Here is a 24,048-nt window from a genome sequence, read left to right as displayed (position 1 = left end):
AGGCTAGTGTTCACAGCGAGGCCTTGGCGTGGGCACACTGCATTTACAAGACTGTGGAGCACACTATTTCACGTGGCACTGGGATGTCGTGACCCAAAAGTTTCACACGCTGATAAAACTGTGCACCGACAGCTCTTGAGCAAGGAGAGCTGTCTCCCGTCCCTGACTTGGCTGCTGTGACTTGGCTGCTGTCATTTAGTCAGGTCTTTCCCTCATCACTGTGACCACCTGCTCCTAAGACGAAATTAAAGGAGGGGTTATTCATCTATTTGTTGATTTGTTTTGTTTTGTTTTTTTTTTTGTTTTTCATCTATTTGTTGATTTGTTTTGTTTTGTTTTTTGTTTTTCGAGATGGGGTTTCTCTGTGTAGCCCTAGCTGTCCTGGAACTCACTCTGTAGACCAGACTGGTCTCGAACTCAGAAATCTGCCTGCCTCTGCCTCCCGAGTGCTGGGATTAAGGGCGTGTGCCACCATGCCCGGCTGGATTTATTTTTGAGACAGAGTTTCGTGTAACCCAGGCTGTCCTCACACTCCCTTTGTAGCTGAGGATGACCTTGAACTCTCGATCCCAAGGGCTGGGATTACAGGTGTGCATCACCACACCCAGTCTGAAGAGTGCTGAGACTGAACCCAGAGCTTCATGTGGGTTTGACAATCACTCTAGTGACTGCCCCATTCCCAGCTCAGAGAATTTGTTCTGCCTTATGGTTGGAGAGGGTGTGGTCTGTCACTTTAGGGAGACCATGGGAGAGGAGCCACTCAAGGCAGCCATGAAAGCCTCAGATTCTCTCCATCTCCGAGAATCAGGAAACAAAACTAGGACCAGAGGTAGGGTCAGCTATAACCCGCACGTTTACCCCTTGAAGTGGAAGTTTCTGGTAGTAGCATATTATGTAGACTTACAGGATGTTTTGCTGAAGCAAGACCCACGGGAGGACATGTGATATTTGGAAAGAATATAAAGACTCAACAAGGTGCTTACATAGCTAGCTGGGCAACTCTTCTTGGTGTCCCATCTTTCCTGATCTTCACTTCCTTGAGAGAGGCATGACTGAGAACTCCTGGCATCCTGGCTGGTCCTGGTCGATCAAGCTGACTCCTGCCGGTTCGGTGAAAATCTGTCTGCTTCTGCTGGATCATGCGACCACTACGGATTCGTGTGTGCTACCCTGACACTACTGAATTGGACTTCTGGGATTCTGGCAGACAGAGATTGGAATAGCCTCAAGGAATTACTTCTAAACAGCTCTAGATCTCTGTGTCCTCTTTACCATCTTTTCTCCTCTGCCTTTGAACGATGAGCTAGAAGGGGGGGTCAAAGCATTTGAGAACCCTTATTAAAGTAGGTTTTGGAAACTCTAAGCCTACAGTCCTGTCCTGTCCTGTCCTACATCTGCCAGCTAGACCTCACGTCCAAAAGGTTCCACAATCCCCCCACTAGCTGGGGACTAAGCACTCACACACATGAGCCCATGAGGAACACTTCCCACTTAAACCATAGCACCATCCTCTCCTGTCTTGCTCATCTCATAAACCTCAATTCATGCTTGAAAACCCACCAAAGGCAGAATGCTACCTCTTTCCCCAGTGAAATGTGAGTAGGTGACTGGCCATGCTGGTCAGGTGTGGCAAAGCTGGTCAGCCTTCTGCACCAATAAACTGCGTTTGAAAGACTCTACCTATCACCAAAGGCAACGTGCCAGCATCCTGACTGTAAGAACCCACTTCAAGCTTCGTGACCTTGACCGTCTCTGTTACATAGAAACAGAAAGTCAGGGGCCATCGGGTTATGTTTTTTTGCTACTGACCCTCAAGCCATCACAGCCCTTCAGCCTTCAAACAGAGACTCACAGGCAAACCTCAGACAGACCTGGAAGGGACTCTCCCATGGGGCTGGGGCTGAGGGCTGTCTCCCTCACAGACCCCTTTTCTCCCCAGAGAGGGGCCCTAAGCACCTAATGTCTATACTGTTAGAGGTCCATCCTCAGTCTGTAGTCTATGACTCATCTGAAGGCCCAGTAGGTGAATGAAAGATGCTGGCTATGGCCATAGGGACCAGCTCGATGACTGACTCAAGGGACTCCCATTTAGCAATCAGAATGGCTTTTTCTGTAGACCCAGAATACAGCAAAAAGTCACGGGGGTGGAGAGGAAGCTACCACAGTGAGGGACAGAAAGTAGCAAGGAGAGATGAGAGGAAGAGGACAGATGACACTGTTTGCCTGGAGACTGCTTGTGGGCGGTGGGACAGAGGCCCCTGCGAGATGACACTCCTGTCATTCTGAGATCTGTTCCCAGTGTCCCCACACAGTCGGACCACACCAACCTCTTCACTCTCCATCTCCCACCTGCCTGTCCTGCTGGCCCCCTGCCCGAGACGATCCCACCTTCCCTGCGTCCTTTCCCTGCAGCCTCCGGCAGCCAGACCTCAGGTCTGTCTGTTGCTGGCTGGGACCTTCCTTGTCCTCCTGCTGGTCCTTCAAACTGATCTCACAGGGGCTTCTGTGACCCGTGTAACGCCAGCCAATGGATACTCCCTGGAGTTCCAGTGGCCTAGCGATAAGAGCAAGGCCCCCTGCTGCAGATCTGCCTGCTCACGGCTCTCTCTTCTGTCCAGTACCCATCCTGACTACCTCTCCTCCAGTACTGGGCACTCTACCCCTGCTAGCGCACAAAACAGTTCTCCCCACCATCCTCCGCACAACCCTCCCTTCCTTGGGTCTCCAGTCTTGGGTCTTCCCTCTTCTTCTCCCGAACGCAACTTTCACTGAGTGACAGGTACCCTGAGGGACTCACAGCGAAGCAGGAGTCCCATTAACCTCACCTGGCCTTTCACTCAGTTTTGAGGCCTGCATGAGGCACCTGCCACCTCCTGGACAGTACGGCCCCTGGAGCATAGCTTTTATGAACATTATACCTCACCTCCTTGGATGGGACCCAAGTGGTTCTAAGCATCCTGTGGATGCTGGCATTGGCACAAGTCTCAGCCCCATTCAGACCCCACTGTTCAGGACCTTCCTCTCGACCCCACGATCACCCACCACCTCTGTGCAAGACAGATGTGCACACCGGAACCTGGGTATAGGGATCTAGTGACAGGGCCTAGCCAGGATGCTGATGCCTGGACCACTGCCCCGCCTCCTCCCACCTCCCAGCCTCCGCACTCCACCCCTCCTGGCGTACTGCGGTCCTGTTGTTTAATTTTGCTGAACACCAAGACCCGACCCCATGTTAATTGGTTTTACTCCAGCCTTTTGTGCCTTCCATTAAATGAGGAAATGCCACCCATAAAATTTTAATTTTAAAAGCCAACTTGTTTGTTTTATATTGAAATTCCCCGGGCAGCTCCAGCAGAGGGAAACAGACACACTTTTTTGTTTCATTAAAGCAACTTGAGTGAAGATAAAAAAGAAGCTGAAAAATTAGATTTAAAAACAGAGAGAGAGAAGCGTTTAAAGAAAATGAATGGAAATGAGCTTCCACAGAGGGCTGTGGGGATCCCAGCTCCATCCCTGCCGCCCTCTGAAACCTCCTGGGAGAGCCAAAACAGAGCTGAGCCAAGCAGGAAGTCGGGACCAGAAGATTTTCTGCTCACTGAAAACTGGCCAGCCACAGATGTTCCAAGAAGAGAGAACAGGGGACCCTGCCCCCCACCCCAGCAGCGTTTTCCCCAGGAGAACTCCTACCTGTCCGGCAAGCCAGGTCCTGCAGCTGGCCTATGTAGGTGGACTCAGCTCTATCACTTACCAGCTCTAACATGGGGGTTGGAGGGAAGCAGCAGCCTCAGTTTTCCCCCGTTTCCAAAACAGGAATAATGATAGTCCTTAGTTAAGGGGATTGCTATAAGGATTAAATAGTTTGAAAATGGGCTGGGGGAGGCAGCCCAATGGGTAATGTGCCTGCTTCGCAAGCATGAAGATCTGAGTTCAAATCCCCAGATCTCATAGAAAGTGGGATACAGCAGGGTCTGCCTTGAATCTCAGCAGTCCTACAGTGAGGTGGGAGGCAAAGATGGAAGAACCCAGAAGCCACGGGATCCCATCTGAAGCCAGGGGAAGTCAAGAAAACCAACTTCCAAGGTTGTCCTCTGACCTCCATATGTCCGAGAGAGAGAGAGAGAGAGAGAGAGAGAGAGAGAGAGAGAGAGAGAGAGAGAGGAAAATTAAATAGATTAAAAACATTTCAAACAACTTTGGAATATTGTTGTTTTAATTAGAGAGAGGGAAGAGTATTTTGTACCTGCTCAGGTACAGGATATGAGTCCCGGCTGGAGAACACCTTTAGGGAGCGTGTTCTCCTTCCACTGTGAGATTCAGGGAACTGAACCCACGTCCTAAGGCTCGTGCGGCAAACACCTTCACCTGCTAAGCCACCTCATTGGCCCTTAAAACAACTTTGTATGCAGTAGGTGCTTAATAACCGTTAGCTTTTGCTACTCTCATTCTGTTGCTACCCTCCCTCCTCATACTCCGAACATGTCCTTCTTCCTGCCTCTCTTCTCCCTGCTCACTCAGGTTTCTAAGCTGAAGGCAGTGGGAGGCCGGGAGAAGGTCTGACAAGCAGTGAGTCTTGGGAGAGTCTCATCCCAAGACATGATTCTGGTGGCTCAGATACAGTCTCTAAGATTCCATTGTAATTTAGCTACAGAGAAGGCTCCACAGTTAAGAGCACTTGCTCTTGCTGGTCTTGCACAGGACCTGAGTTCGGTTCCCAGCACAGCTCAAACCTCCAGTCACTCTAGTTCCAGGGCATCTAGTGCCCTCTTCTGGCCCTAACAGGGACCTGCACTCATGTGCTCAGATACATATAGACACTCATGGATACATATAATTTTTGGTTTTGGTTTTGTTTCAAAGGTAAATCTTTAAAGAAATTGTATCATAAACATTGTAACAGAAAATCGTCTCCCTGAGTTCAAATCCCAGCTCCAATAGTATGCAGCTATGCATTCTTGAGAAAGCCTCTCCATCGATAAATGAAAATCATAAATCAATCAGCCAAAACAACAGGCCTGTGCAGCACTGGGCACAGATAAGCTAGAGTGCCTGGCGGCTGGCATCAGCTGGGAGCAGCAGCAGGCAGAAGCTTTAAGAGTCTGTGCCAAGGGGCAGAGAGAGAGAGAGAAAGTGGCTGCATAGGTTGGAGAGCTCGCAGCCATTGCCATGGGGTAAGTACACAATGCATGCCTTTCCATCCTACAATCTGGGACCCTCCTACCCCAGGCTACCCCAACCCTCAATTCCTAGTGCTTCCTAGTTCTAACCTTGGCCCAGGGTCCTGACTGGCTTTGGTTCAGCCAGGAAGCTCAATACATAAAGGGCAAGGCCTGGGGCGGGGGGTGGGGGGAGAGTGGCTACCACTGACCTTGAGCCCCATGTTCTGGGGTAGGGGGAGTAGGTCTCTCCAGGAACTGCGAAGAACTCTGGTTTGAATATTATGGGAAGTCAGGGCAAGGCGGATTCCCCCAGACCCTTCTTCTGGAGAGACTGTAGAGGGGACAGAGCTGGGGAACCTGATGTTCTAGAAGGAGGATAGACAAGGGTGTTTTCAGAATTCTCTGTTTGTACATTCCAGAACTTCCAGCCATGCCTGGCAGACCCAAGGCTCTGAAAGACATCCCAGCACTTCAGACCCCCAGCCTTCCAAGCCAGGTACCACCTGCCTTCTTGCACTTCCGGTTGAGCATCTATGTGAGCATCTCCCAAGGGATCCCTAGGGCTTAAGTCTGAAGTCTGAGAAGGAGAAAGGAGCCACTCGCCTCTTGTCCCTCCCTCCTCTTCCTCCCCATTTCTTTTCTGTCTCCCTCCTTCCTTCCCCTTTCTCTTTTTTCCCTTCTCCCTCTCTCCCCTCCCCTCCCCTGTCTCCCCCCTCTCCCTCCCTACACTGTCTCCCCCCTCTCCCTCCCTACCCTGTCTCTCCCCGCTCCCCATCCTGTCTCTCCCCCTCCCTCCCCCACCCTGTCTCCCCCTCTCCCACCCTGTCTCTCCCCCCCTCCCTCCCCACCCTGTCTCTCCCCTCTCCCTGCCCACCCTGTCTCCCCCCTCTCCCACCCTGTCTCTCCCCTCTCCTTGCCTACCCTGTCTCTCCCCTCTCCCTGCCCACCCTGTCTCCCCCCTCTCCCACCCTGTCTCCCCCCCTCTCTCCCCACCCTGTCTCTCCCCTCTCCTTGCCTACCCTGTCTCTCCCCTCTCCCTGCCCACCCTGTCTCCCCCCTCCCTCACTACCCCCCTTAGCCCAGCAGCCCTAGTTTACATATTCAGATCTTGATTTTCTTGCACAAACCCTCCAGTGAATCACTCTGCTCTGTCCCTGAGCCCCTGCACCCAGACCACAGATCCTGTGGAGCACATCCAAGCAGGGAGGACAGAGGTGATGATGACAGGAAAGGATCTGAGAAAGATGTCCATGGGGCACAGGAAGGGACACTGGAGGAAGTACAGGGAAGAGAGCACAAGGGGGAGCACGGGAGGAAGTGCAAAGATGAGAGCACAGAGAGAGCACTAAAGGGAGCACAGTGGGAGCACCGTAGGGAGCACAGTAAGGAGGACAGAGGACAGTAGAGTCCAGTGAGGGGAACAGAGAGAGCTCAGAGTGAAGCACATGCATGAGAGCATGGAGACCCCACAAAAAAAAAAAAAAAAACAACAGTGGGAGCACTAAGGGAGCACCGAGAGGGGGCACAGGGATGGGGGAGCACATGGAAGAGAGCAGAGAGCACAGCGAGGAGGACAGAGGGAGCACAGAAGAGAGCTGCATGGTCTGTCACTGGGCCAGGAAGTGTGCAGAGAAAACGAAAGGAGGAAGGCAGTATACCGGTGGGCAGTGCCAGGACGGCAAGGGCTCTGGGCCCCAGATTCTCCCTGTGCCCCTCTCACCTGTCAGGATCATCCCAGCCCAAAGGGTCACAGCTGTCAAGAACCTCGGAGGCCCCCAAATCCTGGACCTCCAGGGACTGTATCCTACATGCTTTCCTCTGACAGTCCACCTGACCTCTCCTCCCAGACCCGGGGCCTCCAGCTGAGTACTTCTGCTTCCCTGGGGCCCTCTCTGCTCTCTCAAGGAAGGGCTGTCTACAGGACCTTCACCTGCTACTGCGCAGAGTAGGTGCTGGACACACCCGCTCTCCCAGGCAACCGCCAGGGGAGAAGAGAGGGCAACCCACGCCAGGCTTGGTTGTAACCCTAAGCCCCAAGGAGAAAACAGGCATCCAGGTCCAGAAATCCCTTTGGGTTCATGCTCCCCACCCTCTACCTGTAACACACACACACACACACACACACACACACACACACACACACACACGCACACACACACCACACACACACACCCGCGCACGGATCGCTCCGCAGGATTCTCGGTCTGCCCACCCCAGGTACATGCTCATCCTCACAGTCTCCGGTCCTTACATGTAGACGTTCCCTCCAGGTTGCTCTCTCCTCCATCTGGCCTCAGGATAGCCAGCCTGAGGATCCCTTGCTGCTTAGGGTCTACGAAATTTCACTTTCTAAGGTGCAGAGGACAACAAGCCACCCTGGATTGACCCCCTTCGTGTATCAAAAGAACACCTAGAAAGGTGATGGTCACACCGTGGGAGGGACTTCCTTTGATTCAAACTATCCATCTCCGGGGTCTCCCTGTGGTCACCAGGAGGGGACACGGCAAGTTATCCATCAGTGGAAGGACAGCTGTATCACCCACCAGTAAAGCCCTTACTGGCTCTGGGCCTCTCCCCACTGTGGATGTGAGGAAATTAGAATGTTGGGGGAAGTCAGAGCGCCTTGCATAAGGCAACACACCCACACAACCAGGAGGCAGGAGCTCGTCCTCAGCGGAGTCACGACCTGCTATGACTGCAGTAACTGTGTCACTTCTGATGTCAAGGATTGGGCTCCAGCCCTCTGCTGCAGGAAAGGCTTCAGGGACCAACCAAAGTTGCACAACTTCCCCTCTGGTCACAGCGGGAGGCACCAGCCGAGCTGTGGGTAGACCCCAGCGCCACTGGCAGCCCCACTCTCCGTGTCTGCAAGTGGGACTCCGCTATCTCCCCCCCCCCCTTTTTTTCACAGAAGCTACTAGGAGGCGAGCTGGCCTTGGCCCGCTCTCCCCTAAAATGCCTTTCATGGTCCTAATTCGTTTGGCAGCTTTTGCAGAAAAACTCACACGGGGATTGCAAATGAATTCAAGCCCCCAGCTCCCAGGAGGAGAAGATGGAGAGAGGAGGCACAGGAAGTTTGAGTAGGAAGGTGACTCTAGCCTGGCCCAGGAGCCCTCCACCCACCTGCAAAGCCCATACTCCTGCCAGCGGGAGCCCGAGCCCTCCCAGCCCCTGGCAGGAGCCAAGTGTTCTCTCCTTTTGAAAAGCTTGCCAGTCCTTGTCCTCAGAGTGTTTGGAGTTAGGTCCATTATGAGGAGTCTCCTTTTGAGTAGAGACACATTCAAATCCAGATGCGGTCCCCTCAGAACAAAAGGCCCTCCAAGTTCTCTTCTCCAGCCCGACTGGCCTCCTTTGAGGAAGAATGGCTCTCCTAAGTGGAATTCATTCCTCCAGCCAAGAACCTGCTGTTCTGAATTTGTTAAACGCAGTTTAATAGCCTTCCTCCATTCCGTTTCAGACGGGAGGGGGGCTCAAGGTGAAAGGCCACCACTGATGGGTTCATTGGATTGGATGGACTTCATGAAGAAGAGAAAGCTGCATTCTTTTTATTTATTTAGATTTTTTCCCCTCCCAACATCCAAGACACATACCCTAACAACACAAGTATGAGAGGAAACACAGATTGCCAAAGGACCTCTCCAGTGGCCTGCTCCATTTTACCCAATCAAAAAAAAACCTTGCAGGAAAGAGGAAGGAGTTACTCAACATGCACATAGACAACAACAGGCGCAATGGCTCATGTCTGCAGCCCCAGCGCTCGGGAAGACAGGGCAGGAGGATTGTGGCGAGTTGGCAACCATAGAGTGAATTCCTGGCCAGCCTAGGCTACAGCGTGAGACCCTGTCAAAGAAGGAGGAAGGGGAGTTAGGGATATGGTTTAGTTGGTAAAGCTCTTGCCTAGCATACACAAAGTCCTGAGTTCGATGCCCAGGACTCCATCAACTAGGCGTGGCAGTGCCTGTCATCCCAGCACATAGAGATGAAGGCAGGAGACTCAGAAGTTCAAAGTCATAATCAGCAACATAGGAAGTTGAGGGGCCAGCCTGAGGTATATGAGGCTCATTAAAAAGGAGGTAAAGAGCTAGCTCGGTGGTTAAGGGCACTCCCACAGAATAAAACTAAAACCTTTCCAAAGGAATGACATGATGTCCTGCTTCCAACCGCTTATTTTCAAAGGGAACCTTAATGTAGAGGAACTGTGGACTCCATATTTGTTTATGCCCCTGTGTATAGTTATCCAACAGGGATTTCTATGAGGAGAGTCTAGTATTTGTGTTAAAGCCACCTGAAAACTGCAGCCAGGAACCCTGTCCTCGTTCTTCTTGCATACCGCTGACATCGGGGAACTCACTACCTCTGCGTGATGAGATTTAACTGCGTGTCAAATGGGCATGCCTTTTGTACCTGGGCTACCTCTGCTGAAGGAAACATGGCATGGTGACTAGGGCGCAGCTAGCCAGAGGATCTGGAACCTCTCTGTCCCCATCCATGTGTGAGGAACCACAGTGCACTGGGCACCTTGGTGAACAGTTGTCATGCACAGAGTGACAGACACCACGGGAGAACATAGCAATCTCTCATGCCCGTCTCCCCAGCTGTGCCTAGGGAAAAGCTGCCGGGCCCATCCTCTCAGAGCGCCATTGCAAGCAGCTCTAAGCATCCTCAGAGCAGAAGAGAACTGAAGGTCGGCGGGGACAGGAAGGGACACCAGGGGCCTGAACCATGAAGATCAGGTGATCACAGATCGGAAAAGAGAAGCAGATGGCTACCCTCAAGGAAGAAAGGTCACCCTTCAAGGATGACTACAGGGAGGTGTCTGCCAGCTCCTTCAGCTTGGGAGTGTTAGCATGTTAGCATGCCTGCTCCAGGCAAGCTGCCACATGCAAAGGTCATGCTTCTTGTACACGTCAGGTGGGCAGAGTCAACACACAGGAGCTGATGCCACTTCCAAAGCCACCATCAGATGGACTGGTGCTAAAGCCGAGGGAGCTCAGCCCAGGGCAGGGGAAAGGATTGACTTCAGAGGTGGCTTTTGTTTGTCTCTTTTTTGAAACAGGGTCTCATGTAGCCCAGGCTAGCCTCAAACTCACTGCATACGTAGCAAAGGATGACCTTGAATTTCTGATCCTCCACCTCTCTCATGTGTCAAGATGACAAGACTCAGCCCCAGATCTAGAATCTATTGTGTTGAAGATGGAGTCTGGGGCTTCGAGTGCTTCCAGCGACCACTCCACCAATTGACCCATATCTGCAACCCCCATTTTTAAGTATTTATTATCTTGCTGGGCAGTGGTGGCACATGCCTTTAATCCCAGAATTTGAGAGGCAGAGACGAATTTCTGAGTTTGAGGCCAGCCTGGTCTACAGAATGAGTTTCAGGACAGCCAGGACTACACAGAGAAAACCTAGCTTGAAGAACAAAAACAAATCAAAAACATTGATTATTTTATTCTATGTACATGTGTGTGTGTGTGAGTGAGTGTGTGTGTGTGTGTGTGTGTGTGTGTGTGTGTGTGTGTGTGTTTCTGCTTGTGTGTCTGTTTGTGTGTCTGGAAGCCAGAAGAATGAGTCTGATCCCCTGGAACTGGGGTTATAGGCAGTTGTAAGCTGCTATATAGATGCTGGGAATTGAACCTGGATCCTGTATTAGATCAGCCAGTGCCCTTAACCATTAAGTCATCTCTCCAGGGACTTCCCTCCACCCCACCCCCATTTTTTTCAGCACTGGGGATGAATACATGCTGTTTTTATACTTTTAGTTTTGTCTGGCAATCCTGAGGGTTGAACCCAGGGTCCTGTGCATGCTAGGCAAGAGTCCTGCCACTAAGCTACAAACACAGCTCTATTCAGTGCCCTGAGACTGGAGAGATGGCTCAGCGGTTAAGAGCACTGTCTGCTCTTCCAGAGGTCCTGTATTCAATTCTCAGAAACCACATGGTGGGGCTGGCAAGATGGCAGTGGTTAAGAGCACCAACTGCTCTTCTGAAGGTCCCCAGTTCAAATCCCAGCAACCACATGGTGGCTCACAACCATCCGTAATGAAATCTGATGCCCTCTTCTGGAGAGTCTGAGGACAGCTACAGTGTACTTACATGAAAGAAAGAAAGAAAGAAAGAAAGAAAGAAAGAAAGAAAGAAAGAAAGAAAGAAAGAAAGAAAGAAAGAAAGAAAGAAAGGGGAAGGGGAAGGGGAAGGGGAAGAAGGGGAAGGGGAAGAAGGGGAAGGGGAAGAAGGGGAAGGGGAAGAAGGGGAAGGGGAAGAAGGGGAAGGGGAAGAAGGGGAAGGGGAAGAAGGGGAAGGGGAAGAAGGGGAAGGGGAAGAAGGGGAAGGGGAAGAAGGAAGGGGAAGGGGAAAGGGAAAGGGAAAGGGAAAGGGAGGAAGGAAGAAACCAAGAAACCACGTAGTGGCTAACAACCATCCATAACGAAATCTGATGCCCTCTTCTGGCATACAAGTGTACACTCAGGTAGAACACTCATACATAACAGAAATAAATCTTTTTTTTTAAAGTGTTCCTAAATTACATAAGCTTTTGACACTACAAAAACCTCTGTTATCACCCATTTGTAAGTAAGAGAAAACCCACAGAGAGAGAAGAGGAGAGAGAGAGAGAGAGATTGGGAATCCCCAGCCCCTTTTCATGAACCCTGAGGCTCCAGGACAGTAGCTGGATTCCTGCCCTCACGGGCAGCACTAACCTCAGTTTCTACATTTAACCAACAGGTAAGCACTTACTCTCAGTCTTTCTAACTGAACCGTTGGAGACTGTATTTGTCAGTAGGAGACTCACGCTGTTCTATCCGCTGATACATACAGCACAACACAGCCTACCCTAGAGTCATTCCCTATGTCAAATAATTCTAAATTGCTTTTATACCCATAAGGGATTATTGATTAAAGACAAAAATAAGAAATCTATGCCTGGTGTGGTGGTTAATTGCCTGTAAGCCTACACTTGGGTGGTGGCATTAAAAGGACTAGACGATGTTCAAGGACGTCCTCCTCAACTACAGAGTATGCTGAGGACAACCTGGGTTCCATGCGCTCTTACCCCACTACCAGAAAGAGGGGAGGCTGCTGAGATGGCTCAGCAGCTAAAGGTGCTTGCTGTATGAGTCTAATAACCTGAGCTCAACCTCTGGATGCCTCAGCAGGAAAAAAAAAAAAAACAAACAAACCTATCCTCTCACACACCATGGCGTGGGTGCTCTTGCACCAATACAGGCACAAGTACACAGTGAAAATAAAATTCTATAAATGTATATATATAATTGCACATATTTTGTACATATTTGTGTGTGTATATATACACACATACACACATGTATATATGTGTGTGTGTGTGTGTGTGTGTGTGTGTGTGTGTGTGTGTGTATGTGTGTGTGCGTATAGTTTCTTTTTAAGAGGAGCCATGGAAATAACATATAAAGGTTCTCACTAGGGGCTGCAAAGATGGCTCTGTTGGTGTTTGACATTTAAACAGGAGCATCTGACTTCACTGGGAAACTCCCGTGTAAAAAGCCAGGCAGGACTGTGTGTGCTTGTAATCCCAGCTCTGGTACGGCAGAGACAGGCAGATCTCAGAGGTTCAATGGCCAGTCAGTGAGCCTAATCAGAAGCCCTGGGACCCAGTAAAAGACTCTGTCCCAAAAATAAGTTGCATGGTTCCTGAAGAATGGCATCCAAGGAAGGTCATCATCCTCTGGCTTTCACATGTATGTGCATACATGCATACATATACATGCACACAGATGTGCATACATGCATACATATACATGCACACAGATGTGCACACATGCATACATATACAAGCACACAGATGTGCACACATGCATGCATATACATGCACACAGATGTGCACACATGCATGCATATACATGCACACAGATGTGCACACATGCATGCATATACATGCACACAGATGTGCACACATGCATGCATATACATGCACACAGATGTGCACACATGCATACATATACATGTTTTGTTTTGTTTTGTTTTGTTTTGTTTTGTTTTTCGAGACAGGGTTTCTCTGTGTAGCCCTGGCTGTCCTGGAACTCACTTTGTAGACCAGGCTGGCCTCGAACTCAGAAATCCGCCTGCCTCTGCCTCCCGAGTGCTGCTATTAAAGGCGTGTGCCACCATGCCCGACAGATGTGCAATTTTGAGTCACTATTGCTTGCTATAATGTAACACCAAGGCCAAAAGCAAGTCAGGGAGGAAAGGCTTTCTTGGTTTACTCTCTCCAATCCATCACTGGAGGAAGTCAGGACAGGAACTTAAACAGGCTAGAACCAAGAGGCAGGAGCTGATGCAGAGGCCATGGAGGGATGCTGCTTACTGGCTTGCTCTGCCTGCTTTCTTATAGAACCCAGGACCACCAGCCCAGGGATGGCACCACCCATGGTGGGTTGGACCCTCCCCCACCAGTTACTAATAAAGAAAATCCGATACAGGCTTGCCTACAGCCCAGTTTGGTTTTGGGTTTTTGTGGTTGGTTGGTTGGTTGGTTGGTTGGTTAGTTGGTTAGTTGGTTTGGTCTTTGAACTCACAGACATCCACCTGCCTCTGCCTCCTGAGTGCTGGGATTAAAGGCAGTGTGCCAGCATGCCCACCTCCTACAACCAGTCTTACAGTGACATCTTCTCGGTTGAGGCTCCCTCCTTTCCGATGACTCTAGCCACTGTCAAGTTGACATAAAATTAGACAACATACCAGATAAACAAGGAGTAGAGAGATGGTTCAGCAGCTAAGAGGGCCTATTGCTCTTTTTTTTTTAATTTATTTATTATCACATGTAAGTACACTGTAGCTGTCTTCAGACACACCAGAAGAGGGCATCAGATCTCATTACAGGTGGTTGTGAACCACCATGTGGTTGCTGGGATTTGAACTCAGGACCTTCGGAAGAGCGGTCAGTGCTCTTAACTGCTGAGCCATCTCTCCAGCCCTTTATTGTTCTTATAGAGAACTAACTCATCACTTCTTGAACTCTTGCTCCAGGGGAGTCTGCATTCTTCCTTCTGGCCTCTGTGGGAACCTGCACTCATGTGCACACAAACACACAACACACGCACATAATTAAAAATAAAATAAATCTGCAAATGTCCCCAACACTACAAAAAAATGTTTTATGAAATAAAATAGAAACAAGGCCAAGTGTAGTGGCTCATGCCAGCACTTGGAAGGCTGAGACAGAGTTGCCATGAGTTCAAGGACAGCCTGGGATACAGGTGGAGACTCTTGTCTAAAGCAACAATAGAACAAAGAACTTGATTGAGGGGTGAAGGTGGGGGACACATGTTTGCCTGTGAGAACTCTTCCCGGAGAGCTCAGCTCCCCAGTGCCCCAGCATTAAAGGACACTGGGAAATGGAACCCCAGTTGTAAACACTGCCCGCCTGCTTTGTTAATGTACACTTGTTTAGAAACTTCCCAGGAGAACATCGGAGTATCTCTAGTACTTCAAACAGGGCCACTGGGCAGGGAGCGGTGGCCATATTTGCTTTTCATCTTTAGGAAATCACAGCCAGTCAGAGGCACGTGGGTAATTTGAGAAAGCCACAGCTTCTTTCCTATCTCTTCATCTAGAAACAACAGGAGGAGATCACAGAACTGAAACACACTTTGCAGGAATCGAAGACCTGCGTCTGAAAAGAAAGGTATCCGTGTTTTACATCCTTAGGTGTGCAGTTTCAGCCTTTAATGAGAATGTCAGCACCCACTCAGATCTGGAACCATGGGGGAGGGGGGGCAGTTATTCACTTGTCTATCAGCCCTGTTTTCCTCATAAAATTCATTTAAAGTCTATCAAGCAGCAAATTTCACTTACTAAACACAAAACAATACAAATCTTGGAGCTGGCGGGAGGGTTCAGTGGGCAGAGTTTCTGGCTACCAAGCCTAAACACCTGATTCCCATCCCTAGGACCAACATTGTGGAAGGAAAAATGACTTCCACATGGTATAGTCTGACCTCCACAGGTGTTCATGAAAGAGAGAGAGAGAGAGAGAGAGAGAGAGAGAGAGAGAGAGAGAGACTTTAAGTTTATTTTGAAACAATTGATACAATTTTATCACTGACTGAAGATGAAAGCGATTCTGCATTACCCTAATGGATGGGCTTGCTGACTTTCACATGAAGAGGTGCGCATCTTGGCTAAACATCTGACAATCTGACATGGCGGGCTAAGGGGCTGCTTCACTATTTTTCAGAGTTTTCCTTTTATAATCATCTTGCTGAGGACAGCACTTCACATAAAAGCATTGTGCAAGATGGCAGACATGCATCTCAGGCCATTTCAGAAACTCCAGGACATCATGTCTTAATCTCAAACCAGGATTCATTTAAGGACTTTTTGTGAAACTTGAGCCAACAGCCCAAGCAGCAATTTAATGAATTCTTAGTTCTAGGATGGGATCTCAAGGTGTGGACCTGGTGTGGAACTCAGTGTATAGACCAGACTGACCTCGAACCCAGAGACCACCCGCATCTGCTAGGACTAAAACCATGTGCCACCATGCCTGCCTCCCAGCAGCAATTTGTAAAATGAAACATTCGTGGCTGGAGAGATGGCGCAAAGGGTAAGAGCACTGACTGCTCTTTCAGAGGTCCTGAGTTCAATACCCAGCAACTGTACCATCTGTAATGGGATTGGATGCCCTCTTCTGGTGTGTCTGAAGACAGCTACAGTGTACTCATAAATAAAATAAATCTTACTTATTTATTGTTTGGTTTTTCGAGACAGGGTTTCTCTGTGTAGCCCTGGCTGTCCTGGAACTCACTCTGTAGACCAGGCTGGCCTCGAACTCAGAAATCCGCTTGCCTCTGCCTCCCAAGTGCTGGGATTAAAGGCGTGCGCCACCACGCTAGGCTAAATCTTTTTTAAAAGTGAGAAAGAGTAGAGAAAGGTAACATTCGTGCCATTCACTTAAAAAAAGAAAAAAGAAAAGAAAAAGAAACATTCTAACACAACCCCAACCAAAGGCAGCCTGACTTGATACTCTCTTGCTGGGCAGGGCCAACAATCTCTGGTTTCCATAGGGAAGCCATCCTGTTTCTACAGGAAGAGAAAGGCTTGGACCTATTGTGAGAACACTGCACGTGTTATCCACGGGACTCATGAATTTGAGCAGGGTGCTCCAGGAAGAGGTAAATTAAAGTGCAAAGCCTGTGTCAGGTAAGCTTCGACAGAAACTCCGCACATCCCTTACAAATTTGGTTTTGAGTTTTCACCCTTGCTGTGTGTTTAGAAACCTCAGGTAGGGTGACACCCGCTCTAAGTGAGCAAGGGCCCTTCCCGTGCCACAGTCACACAATCCCTTCTGTGACCTCTGCGACTCTTTAATTACTCAGCGGCAGGGAAGGAAGGCCGCAGCAGGCCCTGAGCACCACCTGAATGGACCAGAAGCAGCCGGCGCAAAGTGGGGGAGGGGGCAGGGCAAAATACATACAGGGCATTTGGGACCAGGAGCAGCTCTACAACCACCGTGCTGTGTGACTTTCGGTCAACCTTTGGCCTCTCTGGGCTTCCGCTTCCCATTTTGAAAAAGAAAAGGAAATGGCGTCCTCCTCCTATAGGAAAAACACAAAGGATGGGAAATGTGTAGTGATGGTTTCCCTGCAGATGTGGAGAAGTTCAATGAATAGCAATAATTAGTGGGTGCAGCCTGGGGTACCAGTGAATTGGTAGACTGCTTGCGCAGCACACAAAGCCCTGGATTCAATCCCCAGTACCATGAGAAAAGACCTTAGACATGTAGTCCCAGTGGGTGGGAGCAAGAGGGTCAGAAGTTCAAATTCATCTTGAGCTACATAATGATCTTGTGGCTAGCCTGGAGTACATGACAGCCTGTCTCAAAAAACAAACAAACAACAATAATAATAATCAGAAAAGAAGGAGGGCTTACTAGCAGCTGTAAAACCTTGAGTAATTCTCATGACTTTTCTAGTTTGACCTTGTACCAAACAGCCACGGATGAACTAAACCAGCACTTTGCCCCCTTTCACTACATCCCGTTGTGCTATTTCCAAACACAGACCCCATAGTCTGTAAGATTTTGTCTTAAGCTCTATTTAGATAATTATTATACACTTTCGGAGAAACCCTGTCTCAAAAAACCAAAAAAAAAAATTATTATACACTTTCTAATTATTAAGTAATTACTATTAGAAAGGATTTTTAAATGGTAACAGTATTTACTGGCAAAATAGCACCCAAAAACCCTAGACCTAGGGATAGCTTCAGGTAAAGCTTGATCTAGGAGCTGTTCCAAAGGACCCATGCTTTTTTGGACTGTCAGCTTCATCTCCTGTGATAATTCCAAGGAAGCCAGAGATTCCAGGCATCGCTGGCTTTTCTCATTCGTAATGAACAGAAAACAGTTTGTTTCCCAGTTTGTTATCAAGAGGAGAAGACCCAGAATTGAGTCACACTGATGATTGCTGGCTCATCTAAGTTGTGCCTGCATCTTTTCCGGACCGCTGATTATAGACTGCAGGATGAGATTTTTCTAACTTGTTTCTGCAGAGCAGACCCCGCCCCTTGATTAGGCCACTTCTGACCAAGTTCCACGGCTAGGAAATCCTCTGTTAGGTGGGGTGAGACGAAGGGTGCTATAGAGGCTCAAAGGAGCTGATGTCAGTACAGGACACCCCCAGATCCTATAAGGCAATGAAATATAGCCTGTGACCTGTCCTCCTAGCCCCACTCCATCCTCCAATCCTGTGGCTTTCCTCACAGACAGCTTAGCTGGACTCCCACCCCACACCCCACCCCCGCATCCCTGAGTGCCCTTCAGCATTGAGTCCTCAGCACATGCATAGCCTTTTCAGACAGGAACTCTTATGAGCTGGCCTCAGAAAGGAGGGGCAGAAGTCAGGCGGTGGTGGTGCACACCTTTAATCCCAGCACTTGGGAGGCAGAGGCAGGGGGATTTCTGAGTTCAAGGCCAAGGCCAGCCTGGTCTACAAAGAGTTCCAGAACAGCCAGGGCTACACAGAGAAACCCTGTCTCGAAAAACCAAAAAAAAAAAAAAAAAAGAAAAAAGAAAAAAGAAAAAAAAAAGAAAAAGAAGAAGGGAAGGAAGGAAGGAAGGAAGGAAGGAAGGAAGGAAGGAAGGAAGGACAGCAGAGGTGGCCATTGCAAAGCACCATGAGTGCTTCCAGGCACTCCTCTCCCACACCAGTTCACAGTGTGCAAGCTCTGGCCAGTCCTCAGCAGCCACAGGCAGAGAGAGGAGAGAGGGCGATGCCTCGGCTGGGCTGGCGAGTCAGCAAGGAAATCTTCCAAGCAGCCAGATCTCTCCACATTGGGGCACCTCGACCAGAAAACATGTCTTCTAGAAACTTCCTATACATTACTGGAGTTAGGGAATTCACTCTCTAGTTGGGGCCCAACCCTGCTGCGTGCACTCAGGACTCCCACAATTCTCCCTGAGCCCTTCAGGGCAGTGATTTTGGGTGATAGCCTCTTACTTGCCTTCAGGCCCACCTCTTTTTGGAGGTTCAAACCTCTCCCCCACCCCACCCCCCCACACCCCATGAAGGCTGTTCACTGCTGTCAATGTTAAGGGCTTCAGTCTTGCTCTCCAGCCAGAACTTGCTCTTTTGGGGTGGGGTGGGGTGGGGTGAGGCAGGGCGGGGTAGGGAGGTCCAAGGAGAGTCACAGGGACACGGGCCCAGTATGCAGTTGATGCTCAACTTTGTACAAATAGGGCCAGGGATGCATAGGGTGGAGAAAGCCAGCCTCACCCTGTTCCCAGCATGACCTAAGTGAACCCAGCAAGCCAGGGCAAGGCCTCCAATATGCACCAGCCCCTGGTCTATAAAAAAGTTTCCGGTGGACCAGCCTGCAGGGACTTCCCAGTCGGCTGGGCCATTCAAGCATCAGGAAGGAGGGAGCTGAGGCAAATAGACCAGGGTAGCAAGGAGAAGGGCAGGCAGAAGAAGGGTCATCTAATCAAAGACGCCAGACAAAGAGGCCTCAAATATTGCCTTTGGATGGTGTCCCTAACATAGGTAGGATTCAGGTACAGGAAAAAGTAACCAGCAGAGATCAGTGAAGGCAGGATCGTCTCAGGCTAATCACCGAAGCACACCTCTCAAACAAGTCAGAAAACATGTGTTTTCCTTTTCCAGTGTGTGTGTGTATGTGTGTGTATGTGTGTGTGAGTGAGTGTGTATATGTGTGTGCATGTGTGCCTGTGTGTGTGTGTGTGCACCCAAGCCATGTGCATGTGTGAGAAACACATTGTGTGTCTTCTTCAATTGCTTCTCCAGCTCATTCTTATTTATTTATTTATTTATTTATCTATTTATTTATTTTGTACCAAATGAGTGTTGAATGCCTCCAATCACAGCTTCCAGCAGGCAGACTCTGTGAGTTCAAGGCCAGCCTGGTCTACATTAAGTTTTAGGCTAACCAGAGCTACAAAGAAATATCCTATCCCAAAAAGAGGAAAAGGAGGGCGGAGGAGGAGGAAGAGATAGAGAAGGAAGAGAGGGAGGTGAAGAAGGAAGAGAGAGAGAAAGAGAGAGAGAGAGGGGTGTCTGTCTGCATATATGTCTATGTACCATGTAATGCCTCCTGTACACAGAGACCAGAAGAGGGTGTCTGATTCATCAGATTCTCTGGGCTTGGAGTTACAAATTGTGACCTGCCATGTAGGTGCTGTTAACCAAATTCAGATCCTCTCAAAGAACAGCCTGTGCTTTAACCCCTGAGCCATTTCCCCCAGCCCCCTCCAGCTTATTCTTTGAGATAGCTGAACCTGGCATCAAAATGTCTGCTCTGTGTCCCTTGTGAACACTGCTCTAGCTGGAGATGTTGGAGCTCCACCAGCCCAGCACCCTTAACCCTGTGCCTTTGTTCCGTGGTTGACTGTCCTAAGTGTCTGGCTCTAGGAGGTACCACAGGCTCACCTTTCCCCGTCTCAGCCGCTCTGCTGCTCTGAAGAGACACATACTTTTAGCCATACAAAGTGACACATGCCTGTGAGCCTAGCACTCAGGAGGCAGAGGTAGAGGCAGAGGCAGGATTGTCACAATTTAGAGGCCAAGTTGATCTATATAATGCAGTGATTCTCAATCTGGGGGTCGTATATCAGATATTTACATTACAATTCATAATAGTAGCAAAATTACAATTATAAAATGCTAATGAAAACAATTTTCTTGTTGGGGTCACCACAACATGAGGAACTGTATTAAAGGGCCCCAGCATTAGAAGGTTGAGAACCACTGCTATAGTGTGTTTTAGGATAGCCAGGGCCACAGAGTAAAACATTGTCTCAAAAGAACCAAGAAATTAAAACAAAAAGAAACATTTTTAAAACAAGCTAATAACACAAATATATTGCATCATATTTGAGAACTTGATAAAAATTAATTGTTCGGTTACTGTTTAAAACAGAAAGAACAGGAAGAAGGCTTAGCAGTTAAGATTTGAACTCCAACACCCACATGGCCAGAGCAGTCTGTAACACCAGTTCCGAGGGATACGGTGCCCTCTACTGGCCTCCTTGAATATTGCATGCATGTGGTGCACAGACATACATGCAGGCAAAATACTCAAACAGCAAGAACAACAACAAAATCTTAATATTTTCCTTTTTAATTAAACATACGGGTTGGCGAGATGGCTCAGAGGGTAAGAGCACTGACTGCTCTTCCAAAGGTCCTGAGTTCAAATCCCAGCAACCACCTGTAATGAAACCTGATGCCCTCTTCTGGTGTGTCTGAAGACAGCTAGTGTACTTAACCTATAATAATAAATAAATCTTTAAAAAGAAAACAAAACAAAAAATATACCGGAGCCAGCAAGATGGCTCAGCAGGCAAAGGCACTTGATACTCAAGTATAACAACTTAAATTCAATCCTTGGATCCCACATAAAGACTCAGAGGCCCCCACAGCTTACAGGCTTGGTAGCTGAGGATCCCACAGAAGCCTCTTCTCAGCTTACAGGAGGCCTTGATAGCTTTATAGTCACTTAACTAAGGCATGAGGGTCACTGTTAAGGCCTCTAGAGAGATCCAGCTCTTTTGTTATCCCCAAGCCAGGATCATTTCTAGAAACTTTCCCTCGCCAGCCTTCCCCACTTAGCCCTAAGGAGTGACGATCCAGAAGTTTCTAGACCTTCTCCAGGTGACAAAGAACAGAAAAACTCTAGGAAGGAAATTATGAAGCCTAGTCCCCAAGATAGGCATGCAAAAGGCAGAATGGGACATGGGTTTGGGGTCAACAGATCTATAGGGCTCCTGGGAGCTGGGCCAGAGCTTGCAAAACCCAGTTGTAAACGGAGCATGGTTTCTCAGGAATGGCCAGGGCTTTCTGCAGAAGAGGGTGTCTCAGGAAGGAATCATCATCACAAACCGGAAGAGAGGGAGACTGTGGCTTACGGGTTGCTGCATGACTCATCGCTAGCCCTGCCAGCTGCCTCTGTTAAGTGCTGGACAGCACAGAGCCTGGGAACACTGGTGGAATCCCTGTCTAGTCCCCTCACCAGAAGAGGACCCAGGCAGGTCAGTGGCTCTTAACCCAGATGTGTCACTTAATATTTCCACCATCTGAAAGGTGGTTACCATAGAGAATGATGCTCACTAACACTGAGCCCAGATGCAAGAGGGGATGCAGGAGATGATGGTACAGTACACTGAGTTCAGCAGGACTGACCGTGAGCTTGCCACGTGTTTAGCACCGGTCACGAGCTAGCACTCAACAAGGACACATTGGGTTCCTTCTCTGTTCCCACCGTCCAGTGCCAGACACCAATCAATCACATGTCTATGTGTCTTGGTGACACCAGTCTCAAGACCAACCAGCCACGTGTACTTCTTCCTCCCTGCAGCCTCCCATAGCTTCCACAACCAGGTATCCAAGGGAGATGGATGCAGTAAGGAAGGCTGCAGAATTTCCAGCCCCACCGACTCCAGGTCTTAACTTTACCCTTCTCATCCTTCTAGTGACACTCTCAACTCTATATGAGGGCAAGCCATGGTGGTGTGGGTCAGTAATCCCAAGACTCAGGACACAGACAGGAGGATCACAAGCTAGAATCAAATCTTATCTACATAGCAAGACACTGGTTTGTTTTTTTGTTTTTTGTTTTTTGTTTTTTTGTTGTTTTGTTTTGTTTTGTTTTTTTCGAGACAGGGTTTCTCTGTGTAGCCCTGGCTGTCCTGGAGCTCACTTTTGTAGACCAGGCTGGCCTCGAACTCAGAAATCCGCCTACCGCTGCCTCCCTAGTGCTGGGATTAAAGGTGTGTGCCACCACCGCCGGGCTAGCAAGACACTGTTGATGGATTACTATGCAAATAAGAAAAGAAAGGAAGCTGCTGTGTGTGTGTGTGTTCCACGCCTTTTATCACAGCACTTGGGAAGCAGAGGCAGGTGGATCTCTGTGAGTCTCAGAATAAAGTATAGTATGCAGGCAACAGACACGGACTTTTATCATCATAAGCCTGTATGAAAAGGGAGACCATGTCTTTTTTTGTTTTGTTTTGTTTTGTTTTTCGAGACAGGGTTTTTCTGTGTAGCCCTAGCTCTCCTGGAACTCACTCTGTAGACCAGGCTGGCCTGGAACTCAGAAATCCACCTGCCTCTGCCTCCCAAGTGCTGGGATTAAAGGCGTGCACCACCACACCCGGCTGAGACCATGTCTTTATAGGACTCTAGTTACCTAAAACTCTAAACAATGCAGTGTTAACACAAGGGGACAATGTGAGGGAATGGCTGGCACAGATTCAAGACAGAACTTCCTCCAGACCAGGGAAGGCGGTGTGATAGGGACGCCCAAAAGTCCTCAAAGGCACCTTGTTTTCTGTTTTGTTTTGTTTTGTTTTGTTTTGTTTTGTTTTGTTTTGTTTTGTTTTGTTTCGAGACAGAGTTTCTCTGTGTAGCCCTGGCTGTCCTGGAACTCACTCTGTAGACCAGGCTGTCCTGGAACTCAGAAATCTGCCTGCCTCTGCCTCCCAAGTGCTGGGTTTAAAGGCATGCACCACGATGCCCGGCTGGCACCTAGTTTTCAAGTTAGACAATAGATACCTGGAAAGCCAGGCAGGGTGGCACATTCTTGTCACCACAGTATGCAGAAGGTGTGTGGGGGGGTTAAAATTCAAGGATAACCTCTGCTACATAGTGAGTCAAAGCTAGGTTGGAATCCATAAGACCCAGTCTCTAAAACCAAAACAGGGCTGGAAAAATTGCCACTTAGAACACTTGTTGCTCCTACAGAGAACCCAGGTTCAGTTCCCACATGGCAGCTCACAACAATCCATTCTCCAGTTCTGGGGGGAATCTGACCTCCCAGGGCTCCAAGCATGTACGTGGTATACAAAATTACGTGAAAGCCAGGCAGTGGTGGCTCACGCCTTTAATCCCAGAACTTGGGAGGCAGAGGCAGGTGGATTTCTGAGTTTGAGGCCAGCCTGGTCTACAGAGTGAGTTCCAGGACAGCCAGGGCTATACAGAGAAACCCTGTCTCGAAAAACAAACAAACAAACAAACAAACAAACAAACAAACAAACCTGCAAAAGATAACAGAGATGCAGCTTTAAAAATTATTGTTGGGAGCTGAAGAGAGAACTCAGTGTTTAAGATCACTGGCCACTCTTCCAGAGGATCCTGGTTTGATTTCCGACACCCATGTTGAAGCTCACAACCATCTGTAACTCCAGTTCCAGGGGTCCTAAGCCCCTTGTGGCCTCCTGGGGCACCAGGCATGCATACAAAATTCCCATGCACATCAATACGGTAATTAAAAACTAAATAAAGTCAATAAAAATTATTGTTATCTCTTTTTAGACTGAATGTATGTAGCTATGTTGGTGGTATCTTTTACTATAAAACCATTTTATTAAAACAGCCAATGTCCTTAGAAGACAACTGCATTTG

General features: G+C 48.9%; 3 long non-coding RNA genes across 5 annotated transcripts in view; 1 reads left to right on the top strand and 2 right to left on the bottom strand.

The window, feature by feature from the left end:
• Gm40245 overlaps positions 1–3,211 on the bottom strand; it is a 37,010-nt gene extending 33,799 nt beyond the window's left edge. Inside the window, exons 1-3 of one of the 3 annotated variants that reach the window (XR_868134.1) lie at positions 1,578–3,211; positions 984–1,303; positions 24–234 (exon numbers count right to left, since the gene is read on the bottom strand). This is a non-coding gene — a long non-coding RNA (predicted gene, 40245). Of the gene's footprint in view, positions 1–23; positions 235–945; positions 1,304–1,577 lie in introns of those variants that run through there. The other 2 variants (XR_868135.1, XR_868133.1) reach the window with 2 other exon arrangements.
• Positions 1–7,111, bottom strand: part of Gm32611 — a 144,273-nt gene extending 137,162 nt beyond the window's left edge. Inside the window, exons 1-2 of the long non-coding RNA XR_001784436.2 lie at positions 6,877–7,111; positions 5,366–5,521 (exon numbers count right to left, since the gene is read on the bottom strand). This is a non-coding gene — a long non-coding RNA (predicted gene, 32611). The remainder of the gene's footprint in view (positions 1–5,365; positions 5,522–6,876) is intronic.
• Gm40246 lies at positions 5,577–15,873 on the top strand. The gene is made up of 3 exons (XR_868137.2): positions 5,577–5,652; positions 14,746–14,816; positions 15,369–15,873. It is a non-coding gene; the product is annotated as a predicted gene, 40246 (long non-coding RNA).
• The last annotated feature ends 8,175 nt before the right edge of the window (positions 15,874–24,048 follow it).

The sequence above is a fragment of the Mus musculus genome, chromosome 4 (genome assembly GCF_000001635.26).
Source record: "Mus musculus strain C57BL/6J chromosome 4, GRCm38.p6 C57BL/6J".
Lineage (NCBI taxonomy): Eukaryota > Metazoa > Chordata > Mammalia > Rodentia > Muridae > Mus > Mus musculus.
This window is presented reverse-complemented; position numbering and strand designations above follow the sequence as displayed.